Raw genomic sequence first — 11428 nt, forward strand, 5'->3', positions numbered from 1 at the left:
GCCAGATTAAAGAAACCAGAGAAGCTCATGGAGAGATTGCCTGAGACCAGATGAAAGGAGTGCAGGCCCTGCCCATACCCTAATCCTATCAGCAACCCCACCATTGAACCATTGCTATAAAACTCCTTACCAAATTCCCCTGGGTTGGGACACACAGTTTTCAAGGGAAGGAGCTCGCTGTGTCCCCCTTTGCCTGGCAAAGCAATAAAGCGATTCTTTTCTGCTTCACCAAAAAATCTGTCTCTGAGATTCAATTCGGCACTGGTGCACAGAGGCTGAGTTTTCAGCAGCACTGACAACCTGTATCTCATTATAGCAACCCTAAAAAATACATACTATTGTGATGTACATCTTACAGATGAAAAATTTAAACCATAGAGAGGTTAAGTAATTTACCCAAGGTTAAACAGCTAACATGGGGTAAAGAGACCATGTGGTTAACTGCCACACTATATGCACCATCTTACTGTGTGATATTGACAAATTTAACTAATCAAATTTTGTCTGCTTCTCATAAACTGGAAAAACAAACCCTTGTTAAAAGCTTTAAGGTAATGATCAAATCATACTTCCTCTCTACGGAGCATAAAACTGTAACTGAGTAGGACACTATGGGGCCTTCCAGGGACAGACCTCTCCCCAATATCCTCTGCTTTAGCTTCTCTCTGAAGTACCTAGATAATAGTATCTGATACACATTTCCTGAGTTGTTTTACAGATGCTAAAACCCACACCATGTAGCCCTCCAGACTACTAGAGCCTAAGGATTGATAATTTTAATCCCTGTAACATGGCCCTGTTACCTCACTATCAACTGATCAGAGAATTGCCCAGAAGCTGATCACATACCCTGGGATGTCCCTCTGTCACCCTGTCTTTAAAAATGCTTTGCTGAAACCCTTCAGGGAGTTCGGGGGTTTTGAGCACTAGCTGTCCTGGACTCCTTGCTTGGCGCCCTGCAGTAAATGCTACACTTTGCTTCACCACAACCTGGTTTCAGTATATTGGTTTTACTGCACGCAGGCGAGTGGCCCTTGTTTTCTTAATCAGAAGGTTTGGAACACATTTTCACTCTTCCTGGATATACTTAGGTTTTTTGTTCAATTCTGATGTATTCTGTTTGATTTTATAATGATCCTTTGCAAAATGGAAAAAAAAAGTTTTTTCTTACTACAATTCAATATAGTCTCACTGCATAGAAATAAAGATGGCCAGGGCTTCCCTGGTGGCGCAATGGTTGAGAGTCCGCCTGCCGATGCAGGGGACACGGGTTCGTGCCCCGGTCCGGGAAGATCCCACGTGCCACGGAGCGACTGGGCCCGTGAGCCATGGCCGCTGAGCCTGCGCGTCCGGAGCCTGTGCTCCACAATGGGAGAGGCCACAGCAGTGAGACGCCCGCGTACCGCAAAAAAAAAAAAAAAAAAAGGCCAGTTAGCAAAAATAAAAATCCCACCAACACAGAAACAATCAGAGCCTTCATAGGCACACTCATATACCCAAAGAGGCTGAAAGAAAATGACTGATAGATTTGACTACACACAAATTAAAAGTTCCTCCATGTCAACATCCACATAAACAAAGTAAAAAGCAAAAAGCAAACTGACAAAATATTTGCACTAACGTGACAGATAATATGATTAATATCTTAAATATATAATTACTCCTTGCGTTTTAGTCTTGTCTCTCCAGCCAGACTTTGGACTCCTTGAAGGCAAAGAGCAAGTCTTTGGTTTTATAGTGACTCTCAATTCAGGGCTACCTCATCCATCCTTTCCAAACTGAACTGGGTTGATGTGAAGAAGGCTGGATTCAAAGTTCATTTCTAGTTTTGCCTCACAGCATCTCATGCAGAATTGATGTTCAATAAATATTTGTTGAGTGAATGAGTGTGTAGAGAATAAAAAGTCATTTCTTGCCTGTGAAGTGCTGTTGGTATACGTTGGATTTCTGTAACAAATAGAGCTGCGTGTCCCTCTCGACCTCTTTGCCAGCCATCAGCTGCTGAATCTCCTGCTTTCACTGTGTCTCCCCCTCATCCAGGGTGTTGTTTCAAATCTCTCAACTGCGAGAAATCAAAACATTTATTATGTACCAGGTGCTTTGCCTGCTGATAGGGATATAGAAACAAATACAATGTGCAGATCCTTAAACAACTCTCTATCTTGGGAGGGAAGCTGGGATGCAGCTCAGACAACCTTGATGGGCTTTGATAAGCATGACGCTGGAAAGATACACAAGGTTAGGAGTACAAGTCAGCAGGTTGGGTGGATGAATTTGGCCTGTGGCAGGCAGTGGAGATTTATACCTCCCAGCAAACACCTGGACTGAAAAATGGGTTGGGAGGCAGGGCGTGTTCAAAGAAGTGTATATTCAAAGATGACCATATAGGCTCAGGGCAAGGACAAGAATAATAGACAAAGAGAAAAGAAACATAATTTATTGATCACCTATTATGTCCCCGGCATGTTGCCAGATGCTCCATATGATAGTTAATGATTCTCCCAATGGCTCCTTTGACAAAAGACAAAACTAGAACATTAAGCAACAGGATTAAGGTTCTGTAGCAAAAAAAAAGAGGGCTCAGGGTTCCAACCTAGGTCTGTCTACCCCCAAAGCCCTTACATGTCATTTTGTTGGGGGGAGACCTATAGAGGCCTTTTCTCCTTCAGCTCAGATGCATACTGAAAGGATGTGGCTACAGGGAGAATTAAAGTTCATTCTGTTGTCTTTTGTTCCAGTAAGAGGGCCCCAGCTGGGGCAGGTGGGATGCGGGCCAGGCAGTACACTTGTAACTCTCTTTGCGGCTTCACATTCAAACTCTTCTTCCTGCAGGGAGGTGACCCGAGTCTCACTGTGGGGCAGGTTCAATCTGGTTTGGGAAGCTCTTCTCCTGGAAGTGCTCAGGGGAACCCGGTATTTAAGGACTCCTCCGAACCACAGTAGCTGCTATTATGACCCTCAATGTGACCCTGGGGCTGCTTGTTTTTTTAGAAATTGGCTGCATTGATTTCTGCCCGATGTTACATGTTGCCTGACTGTCTGAGAGGCACTGAGGCGAGAGAAGACAAGAGCCGATTGAAGACAGAGTGGAGTATTTCTATGTGGCAGCATTAGAGGGGATGCAGAATCTGCCCCAGATATTCCCTCTCTCCTCTGACCTAACACAATGCCTACGGTTCCACTATGAGCGTCAGAGCAAGTTCAGAGCCAGAGGAACCTGTAGAGACACAAACACCTTGGACAGCGGCAGATGAGTCCACTGAGACCCACTGTGAGCAAGTGGCTTCCTGAGGTCACACAGAGAGGTAATGGCAGCTTTTTCAGCCCTGTAGCCCCAATGCCAGGCACTTACAAGTCACTCACTAAATATTTCTGCATGTATTGATTGAGTCTTATACACAGCACTTTCAAAGGAGTAGAATTATGAGGACACAAAGGGAGAGTAGGAATTCTTAGTAGAGGGAACAGTTGAGGAAAGGTATCAGAGGTAAGAATACAAAAGGTGTGGTTCAGGAATAGGGAGTGATAAGCAGAGTATAGGGTACACCTAGGGTCTAATGAGAGATGGGGTCCAAATAGATGGATTAGGGCCACATGGTGGGGAACCCTGAATGCCAGAGTGAGACACTGCACCTCTGCCTCTGCTCCATCGTCTAGGACCCCCGGACCATTTGCTGAGGATGGCATGTATGGCTTAACTTCTATTGAAAGCTGTCATCTTCCTTGATTCCATCATCCATCCATTCACTTAGCAGATGTTTATTGAATGCCTACAACATGTGAGGTACTGGGCTAGGTTCTGGGGATGCAGTAGAGAATGAGATGAAGCAGGCTCCTGACCTCATAAAGTTTATATTCCCATGGGATATAACAGCAACCACAAATGAGTGAACAGCTGCATAATTACAGACTGTGCTACATGCTCTGAAGAAAAGCAGCATGATGTGATAGGTACCAAGTTGAAGGCAGAACGTTAAATATGATGATCAGGGAAGGTCTCTCTGAGGAGGTGACATTTGAACTGAGACCTAAAAAAATGAGATGGAGCTAGCCACGCAGAGCGATGGGATAAGGCTGGTTCAGCTAGACAAAACCGCAAGTATAAGACTCTACAGATAAAAGAATAAGATAAGGGCTTCCCTGGTGGCGCAGTGGTTGAGAGTCCGCCTGCTGATGCAGGGGACATGGGTTCGTGCCCCGGTCTGGGAGGATCCCATATGCCATGGAGCGGCTGGGCCCGTGAGCCGTGGCCGCTGAACCTGCCCGTCTGGAGCCTGTGCTCCGCAACGGGAGAGGCCCGCATAGCACAAAAAAAAAAAAAAAAAGAATAAGATAAAAGGATCAGAAATGACCTGGGTAGTCTCAGTCATGGGTAAAAAGAATTGGGGGGATCATAGGAAGGAGTCTTGGACACTCTGGACAAATTAAAAACAGGACAGATCCAAACTATAACAACAGAACAAAGTCCCCTCAACATCTAGGTTAAGCTCAGTGGTTCTCAAACTTGAATGAGTATAAGAATCATCCAGAGAGTCTGTTTAAAAAGCACATTCCGGGGCTTCCCTGGTGGCGCAGTGGTTGAGAGTCCGCCTGCCAAGGCAGGGGACGCGGGTTCGTGCCCCGGTCCAGGAAGATCCCACGTGCCACGGAGCGGCTGGGCCCGTGAGCCATGGCCGCTGAGCCTGCGTGTCCGGAGCCTGTGTTCCGCAACGGGAAAGGCCACAGCAGTGAGAGGCCCGCGTACCGCAAAAAAAAAAAAAAAAAAAAAGCACATTCTGGGGCTACATCCCAAGATATTTAGAAAATTTTTAAACACCTGAGTTGCTTTTGATGCAGGTCATCCTCAGAGCACATTTGGAGAACCACTGAATTAAAGAGACAAGAAGGGAGGACACAGAAGGAGCGTGACAGGTGTGGGGTGCCGGGGAGGGAATGAATCAGAGTGAGGATGTGAGGCTATACCATCAGCATCCTGCTCCCGTACCTTGTTGTGACCTGTTTGTTCTGGCTTCTTCGTACCCAGATTGGCAAGCTGAGTCATGATGACAGCAGCGGATGCTAAAGAGCTCCATTCTGGGAACCCTGGAATCCCTGAGGACAGCAGGATGGAGAACTGTTTTGAGATGGAGGTAAATTATTGCCAATCAGACCCCACTAGTAGTCATCACACCCACATTTCCCTCCACCACATCCTCTTTGAGATTCAGGTTAAAAGACAATTCCTGGCTTTCAGGAGGAGGAGTTAAACGTAATGCATTTTCAATGGGCTTGAGGTCCCACTGGACCAGCTGGATGTCCTTGTGAGCATGGCGTGGGCTGCTGAGGGGCTCTTCAAAATAGGGCAAAGTCAGTAGCAAAACAATTGGCCACATCATTCCAAACCCATCTGAGCAAATTACATGGAAAACAAGCAAGAGAGAGTCATTCTGATTTATGTAAGTATATGTTGCAGATTTCATTAAGATTAGGCCAGCTTTGCAGTTATCACTTGCTGGGTTGTTTGCCTTGTTCTTGATTTTCATTTGCGAATGCCCATTAGCCTCATAAAGGACTCCCGGTGGCAGGAAGTAAAGCCAACCCTCTCTAGGACCTAAGCCAAGCAGATGCCTACCTGGGGACACAGCCTAGAAAAGACCTCAAAATAGATCTTCTCCAGGTACCTAAAGGCAAAAGAGTTGCAGACATACCAGTATAAAAGCCTTCTCAAATCGGAGTCTTTCTGAGGGCTCCAGGCAAGACAAAAGACCGGATCACCACCTCTCGGTGCTCCCACTTGCAAATGGGCACCCAGCCAGGGGGACACTCAGAGCCGGTGAATGAGATGATGGTGGCTCTCCATGTCCATTGGGCAGTGATTCAACAATTCCTTTCAATTCAGTTATTAGGCCAAAGGGGGCAGACAGTAAGCTAGACATCAGGGATACAAAGACAAAAAATTAAAATGTCAAAATTCGTTGCCCTAAAGGAATTTGTTCTGACTTAGAGACCAATATATAAACATGATTTCAGATTTGAGAGGAACGAAGAAATTCTAATAATGCTGTACATGGCCAAGAGATTTGGGTTTTATCAAGCAGTCTAGAGGTTTTCAAGTCTTCTAGAAACAGCATCTTTTATTTTCCCAAATGGGTCTTATGCAGAGCCTCACACAGTTTTTAGAACGGTCTTTCTAAAATGTCCATCTGACCGTATCATTCCTTGGCGTAGCACAAGGGTCTGCAAACTCTTTCTACAGAAGCTCAGATAGTGTATGTTTTAGACGTTTTAGGCCAGACAGCCTCTGTTGAAACTACTCAACTCTGTCTTTGCAAAACTAATGAAGAGCCAGACACAGCAAGTATATGAATGGCGATAGCTGTGTTCAATAGACCTGCATTTACAAAAACAGGCAGTCTGCCAGATTGGCCCATGGGCTGTTGTTTGCCCACTCCTGCCTTAGAGTCACTCCTAGGCTCCTATCTCCTTGGCATGAGACCCCAGACCTTTTCATGATCTGAACTCCAGCCCCCAGTTGACCACTCTGCCTGCCCTCAACCACAGCCTCTGCTCCTGCCAAATGGAACTTTTCCACGTAACTTGGAAACACCATGGCCTTTCACAATGCTATGTCTTCTTACGCACTGTTTACTCTAGCTGAATTGTCTTCCCTTTCATCATCGAGGAAATTCTTATTTCTTCTTCATATTCTAGCACAACTGTTTTCTCGCTGTGGTCTGAGTGTTTGTGCCCCCTCCAAAAGTGGTATGTTGAAATCCTATTGCCCAGTGTGATGGGGGTACTGGGAGATGAGGCCTTTGGGAGGTGATTGGGTCATGAGGGCAGAGCTCTCGTGAACGAGATTCATGTCTTTATTGAAGAGGCCCAGGAGAGTTCCCTTTCTCCCTCTACCACATGATGGTGCAATGAGAAGCCTGCAGCCCAGAAGATTACACTCACCCAACCATGCTGGCACCTTGATCTTATACTTCCAGCCTCTAGAACCAGAAGAAATAAATTTCTGTTGTTTATAAGCCCCCCAGTCTATGGTATTTAGTTATAGCAGCCGAAACAGTATAAGACACCCCTCAACTCACTTTTTTTGGCAACACCTGATTATTTTGAAATACTGATTGTTTCTATGCCTATCTATTGCAGCAGAGACCACATCCTTATTCTTCTCTGGATCCCAGCTCCCAAGACTAAGGAACGTTTGATAAATGAAACAATTTCATCTCAGGGAAAGCTATAGCACATTCAAAGTTCATGGCAAGTTTGATAGGGGCCAATGTCGTTATCCTGGGAGTCAAATCTGGTGAGTGGGGACCACAGCAGAAATCTCAGGAAGAAGCAATACTTGGAGTCATTTAGGTAGAAGCCAGAGAATTCCAACCAGCCTGTATTAGAGCAGGCTTCCCTGTTCTGTGGAGACAGATACAATGGTGAGACAGACAGACATGGACAGCTTTTCAGAAGCCCATCAAGTAGGCTGTAGGGAGTGGGGACAGATGGGCATCAAGTTCTAGTACTAGGAGGGACACTGGAGAGTCAGTCAGAAGGCAAGACAGAATGAGGAAATAGAGAAGAGAAAAAGAAAGACACCCCCCCGCCCCTGGCCAGGCTGTGGGAATCAAGGTAGCAAAACTCTAATGCCAGATGCCACTCACTGGTACATTGGAACTCATCACTATTCTATTCTGCTGGCTTGGATACCCCTGGATCTTAGAGTCAGTACTGTTGAGCATCACAGCTGACATTGTCTGGGTCTATGGTCAGATGGCCCTGAAGCTTAGATTTCATAGCCCAGTTGAGGAACCCCAACCCCCCCAAATGGTATAGAGACGAGCCTTCATCAGAGTCGATATTGCCAGAGACATGCCTTTCCTTTCTTTTGACATGGTGCTACCATTTTATCCTGTGAACTGAAGAAAAAGAAAAACAAAACCCACCATAGTCAAGTCCTCTTCACTGAGATTCCTTTTAGCTTTCTTCTTTAACCTTCAATATTCTCTCCATGAATACCTTGTAGAGCCTCCTTCTAAGCTTTTTTGGGTTTTGGGGTTAGAGTTCAGCCTTCCCACACCAAGAGCAGACAACAAAGGCTGTCTACCAGGGAGGACTTACACATTCAGCAGCCCAGCTTCTCTTTCCTCTTCTGCATTAAAGACAGAAGGGGCTGCAGAAGCGTCGATCTCCGAGTGGTCTGTGGCCAGGAGGTGGAGAGATAAGACTGCTTTGTTGAGGACCCAAGGGAAGGCTGGGCTGTGGCTGCCTGAGTTTTATCAAAAGAAAAATGGTTACAGCACTTCTGTTTTTCTTAATAAATAATGCAAGAAAAAAAAACCTTGTAAGTAAGAATATAAAATTAAATTTGCCAAATATGCTGAGAGTTGGTCCTTGGAGAAACTTTTATCTTTGCTGCATAGTCAAACACATCACCTTGGGGGTACCAGGCAATTACTGTGTGGCATAGATGAAATTTGTTCTTGTGTAGACAGTATTACCTGGCACCAGAGACAGGAAACTTCAGTTCCTATTTTAGTAAACACAATTCCAAATTTTGAGAGACGACTTCTAGCGGCTCTTCATGGTTGTTGCCAACAGGACCAGTCCAAGTTCCCAAATGGTGGGACTTGTCAAGCCACCTGGGAAGGGGTGAAGTGAAGAGAGCAGGCATCCCCCAGGGTTTTTGATAGATTGATATTTCTCAAATTTTGGTCTGGACAGTTTGTGGAAAAACACTGCCATTCACTAGCATATCCATAAAGACCACAAGGCCAGTTTTGTTTTCCCTAAAATGAAGTTAAGTTATCTTTAGGGAATAATTCATTCTCACGTGTATGTATAAACACATACACACTCGCTTATCCAAAACTGTAATAATTTCATTTGGAAGAATGATATGGCGTAGTCACGGAGCCCCCGCCAATTTCAGGCTGGTGTCAAATACCGTTCAGGGGAAAGTAATGTGGATGTTCAAATATGTTGCATGTTGGAAAAAGAAGGTAAGCCAGACCCATTCCTCTGTTTACTATCTTAGTTCACTATACCTTTGTCAGATGCCAGGTACTGGGTGTCCGCAGAATAAAGACAGCTATCACTCTGCTTGTCAAAACTATGTCTTCCCCGGGAGGGGCCCATCTCCCGTGGGACTGCAGGGGCCTCCTGAAGAGAAGAGCCTGGTCAGCTTGCTGCTCTCTGACAATTCAAGACTTTTACGGTTTAGTTTGAGGCTCTTTTTGAAAAACAAAATTTCTGATCAACTGCTCGCTACAACTGAAGTGTTACTTTGTCAAAATATTTATTCCTTTGTGTGACATGCTGGATTCCCATGGACGTAGCTGATCATTTCTATTGCAAATATTACCTAACTTTACTATAAACTAATAAACTATTTTTACATTAAAAAAAAAAACTATGCCTTCAGTAGATGCTTCATTCCAGATGACCACATGTGATCATTTAAGTACTGTTTTACCATTGGGTACTATAAGTTACTAATGTTCTAGTCTTTAATGGTAACCAGGGCTTCACTACCTTCAGTGTAGCCAGGTCACATAACCTATTTCCGATTTTCATCCTTGGGAATCCAATGGCTATAACCATTTCTGGCACTACGTATTGTATCCATCAGGGCTTAGCTACAGATGGCAAGACTCCTTTAACAATTTTTGAGAGATTTAATACAGGGAATTATTAGAGGAGCTAGAGACGCAGGCTGTAGATATGTCCTTCAAGATTGATTTCTAGAATAGCACTGTAGAATTGGCTACCAGAGGAATTACTGCCTGTATCACAGGAAGGATGCTAAAGGCTAGGAAGGCACTGCAGGGACTCTTGGTTTCAAGGTCATATCAAGACTGCAAGGCCGGGCTTCCCTGGTGGTGCAGTGGTTGAGAATCTGCCTGCTAATGCAGGGGACACAGGTTCGATCCCTGGTCTGGAAGGATCCCACATGCCGTGGAGCAACTAAGCCCATGAGCCACAACTACTGAGCCTGCGCGTCTGGAGTCTGTGCTCCACAACAAGAGAGGCCGCAATAGTGAGAGGCCTGCGCACCGCAACGAGGAGTGGCCCCCACTCTCCACAACTGGAGAAAGCCCTCGCACAGAAACGAAGACCCAACACAGCAAAAATAAATAAATAAATTACTAAACTCCTACCCCCAACATCTAAAAAAAAGATTGCAAGGTCAATACCAGCAACACAACGCCTCCTATGTTACAACCTTCCCTGCCTAACCTGGGTCTGATTCAAGTGCTGTCAGGTGTGTCTGAAAGCAAAACCAAACATCATATCCAAAACCTTAGCTCCAAGGGAGTCTAAGAAATCCACTTTTAGTTTTCCAGTCTCTGTAGCACTGAAGAAAGGATACTTGAAGGAGGTGGCCAGAAGAAGTGCAGGGAGCAACCTATGGTAACTACTTCTCTACCACTGTGAGCGCCATCCAAGTTCTCAAATTGTGAGTCAGGTAGCCAACTATTTGCTGAGGTCTTCTTGTGCACAAAGTACCTTAGGGGATACAGAGATGTATGAGGTGTGTCTGAAGTAAGATGCTCGCTGACTTCACCTGAATTAATGCATTTGGAATGAAAGCTCATCTTCAAAGGGGAACATTTTGCGGATCTTACATGATACAGTCTTGCCTTAGACCTTTTCTTAGATCTTCTATTAGGAATGGCCTGTACTTCGTAAGCGTACGCTCAAATGTACACTTGAAAATCAGGCTCATCGTTTGAAAATCTTGCCTGCCAAAGTACTATCTCACGTTTGCTATGCGCCAGGCACTGTACTATGTTTTTTACACACCTTATCTTTTTTCAATGGCACAACAAATTGCACTGTGAAATACACGCTATTACCATTTCCATTTCACTACAAGAAGTGGAAGCTTGGAAACGTTACGTGATTTTCCAAAGTCAAACATTTTCTAAGTGTCAGGTAGGAGATGGGAACTGAGGGCTTTGTGGCTTCAAAGACCTTTCTCTTCCTATAACATTATGTTCCTTTCCTAAACTAAGAGAATGGAGTTTCTCCATATTGCCTGGTAGCCCACCACATTGCTCAGGCTTGGATCCCAGTGACCATCAACTCTTTCCAAACAGGGCATCCTCTCCGTGCACAAAGATGTCTTTGAGCTGGTTATTCTTACTGAAGAAATTCGAGTCAATATGGCCTAGAATCTGCAGCTTCCTTAGGTGGCTACCCAAGAAAGGGATAATAATCAACGACATATAATAATCAGGGGATGCGTAATCAATATCTATCGAGTTTTATAAGGTGATATGTGCTTATTTAAAATTTAGACATGTTGCTTCATTATAACACCTTGGTAATATTTGGCTCCTGTTTTCATGTTATATGTAATTTGTTCCCTCCTTCACCTTTTTCCATCCTGATACAATATTGAAGTTTAATACATGCGTTCAATTTAGTTTTGATTCCTGGATCA

General features: G+C 44.7%; 1 long non-coding RNA gene across 1 annotated transcript; it reads right to left on the reverse strand.

Annotated features, from left to right (window-relative positions):
• Positions 1 to 1934: 1934 nt before the first annotated feature.
• On the reverse strand, positions 1935 to 5909 carry LOC125960437 (uncharacterized). The gene is made up of 4 exons (XR_007470114.1): positions 5688 to 5909; positions 4985 to 5091; positions 2448 to 2511; positions 1935 to 2062 (listed from the first exon to the last, which is right to left on the reverse strand). It is a non-coding gene; the product is annotated as an uncharacterized LOC125960437 (long non-coding RNA).
• Between the last annotated feature and the right edge of the window lie 5519 nt (positions 5910 to 11428).

Source organism: Orcinus orca, chromosome 11 (genome assembly GCF_937001465.1).
Source record: "Orcinus orca chromosome 11, mOrcOrc1.1, whole genome shotgun sequence".
In the NCBI taxonomy this organism is placed as follows: Eukaryota; Metazoa; Chordata; class Mammalia; order Artiodactyla; family Delphinidae; genus Orcinus; species Orcinus orca.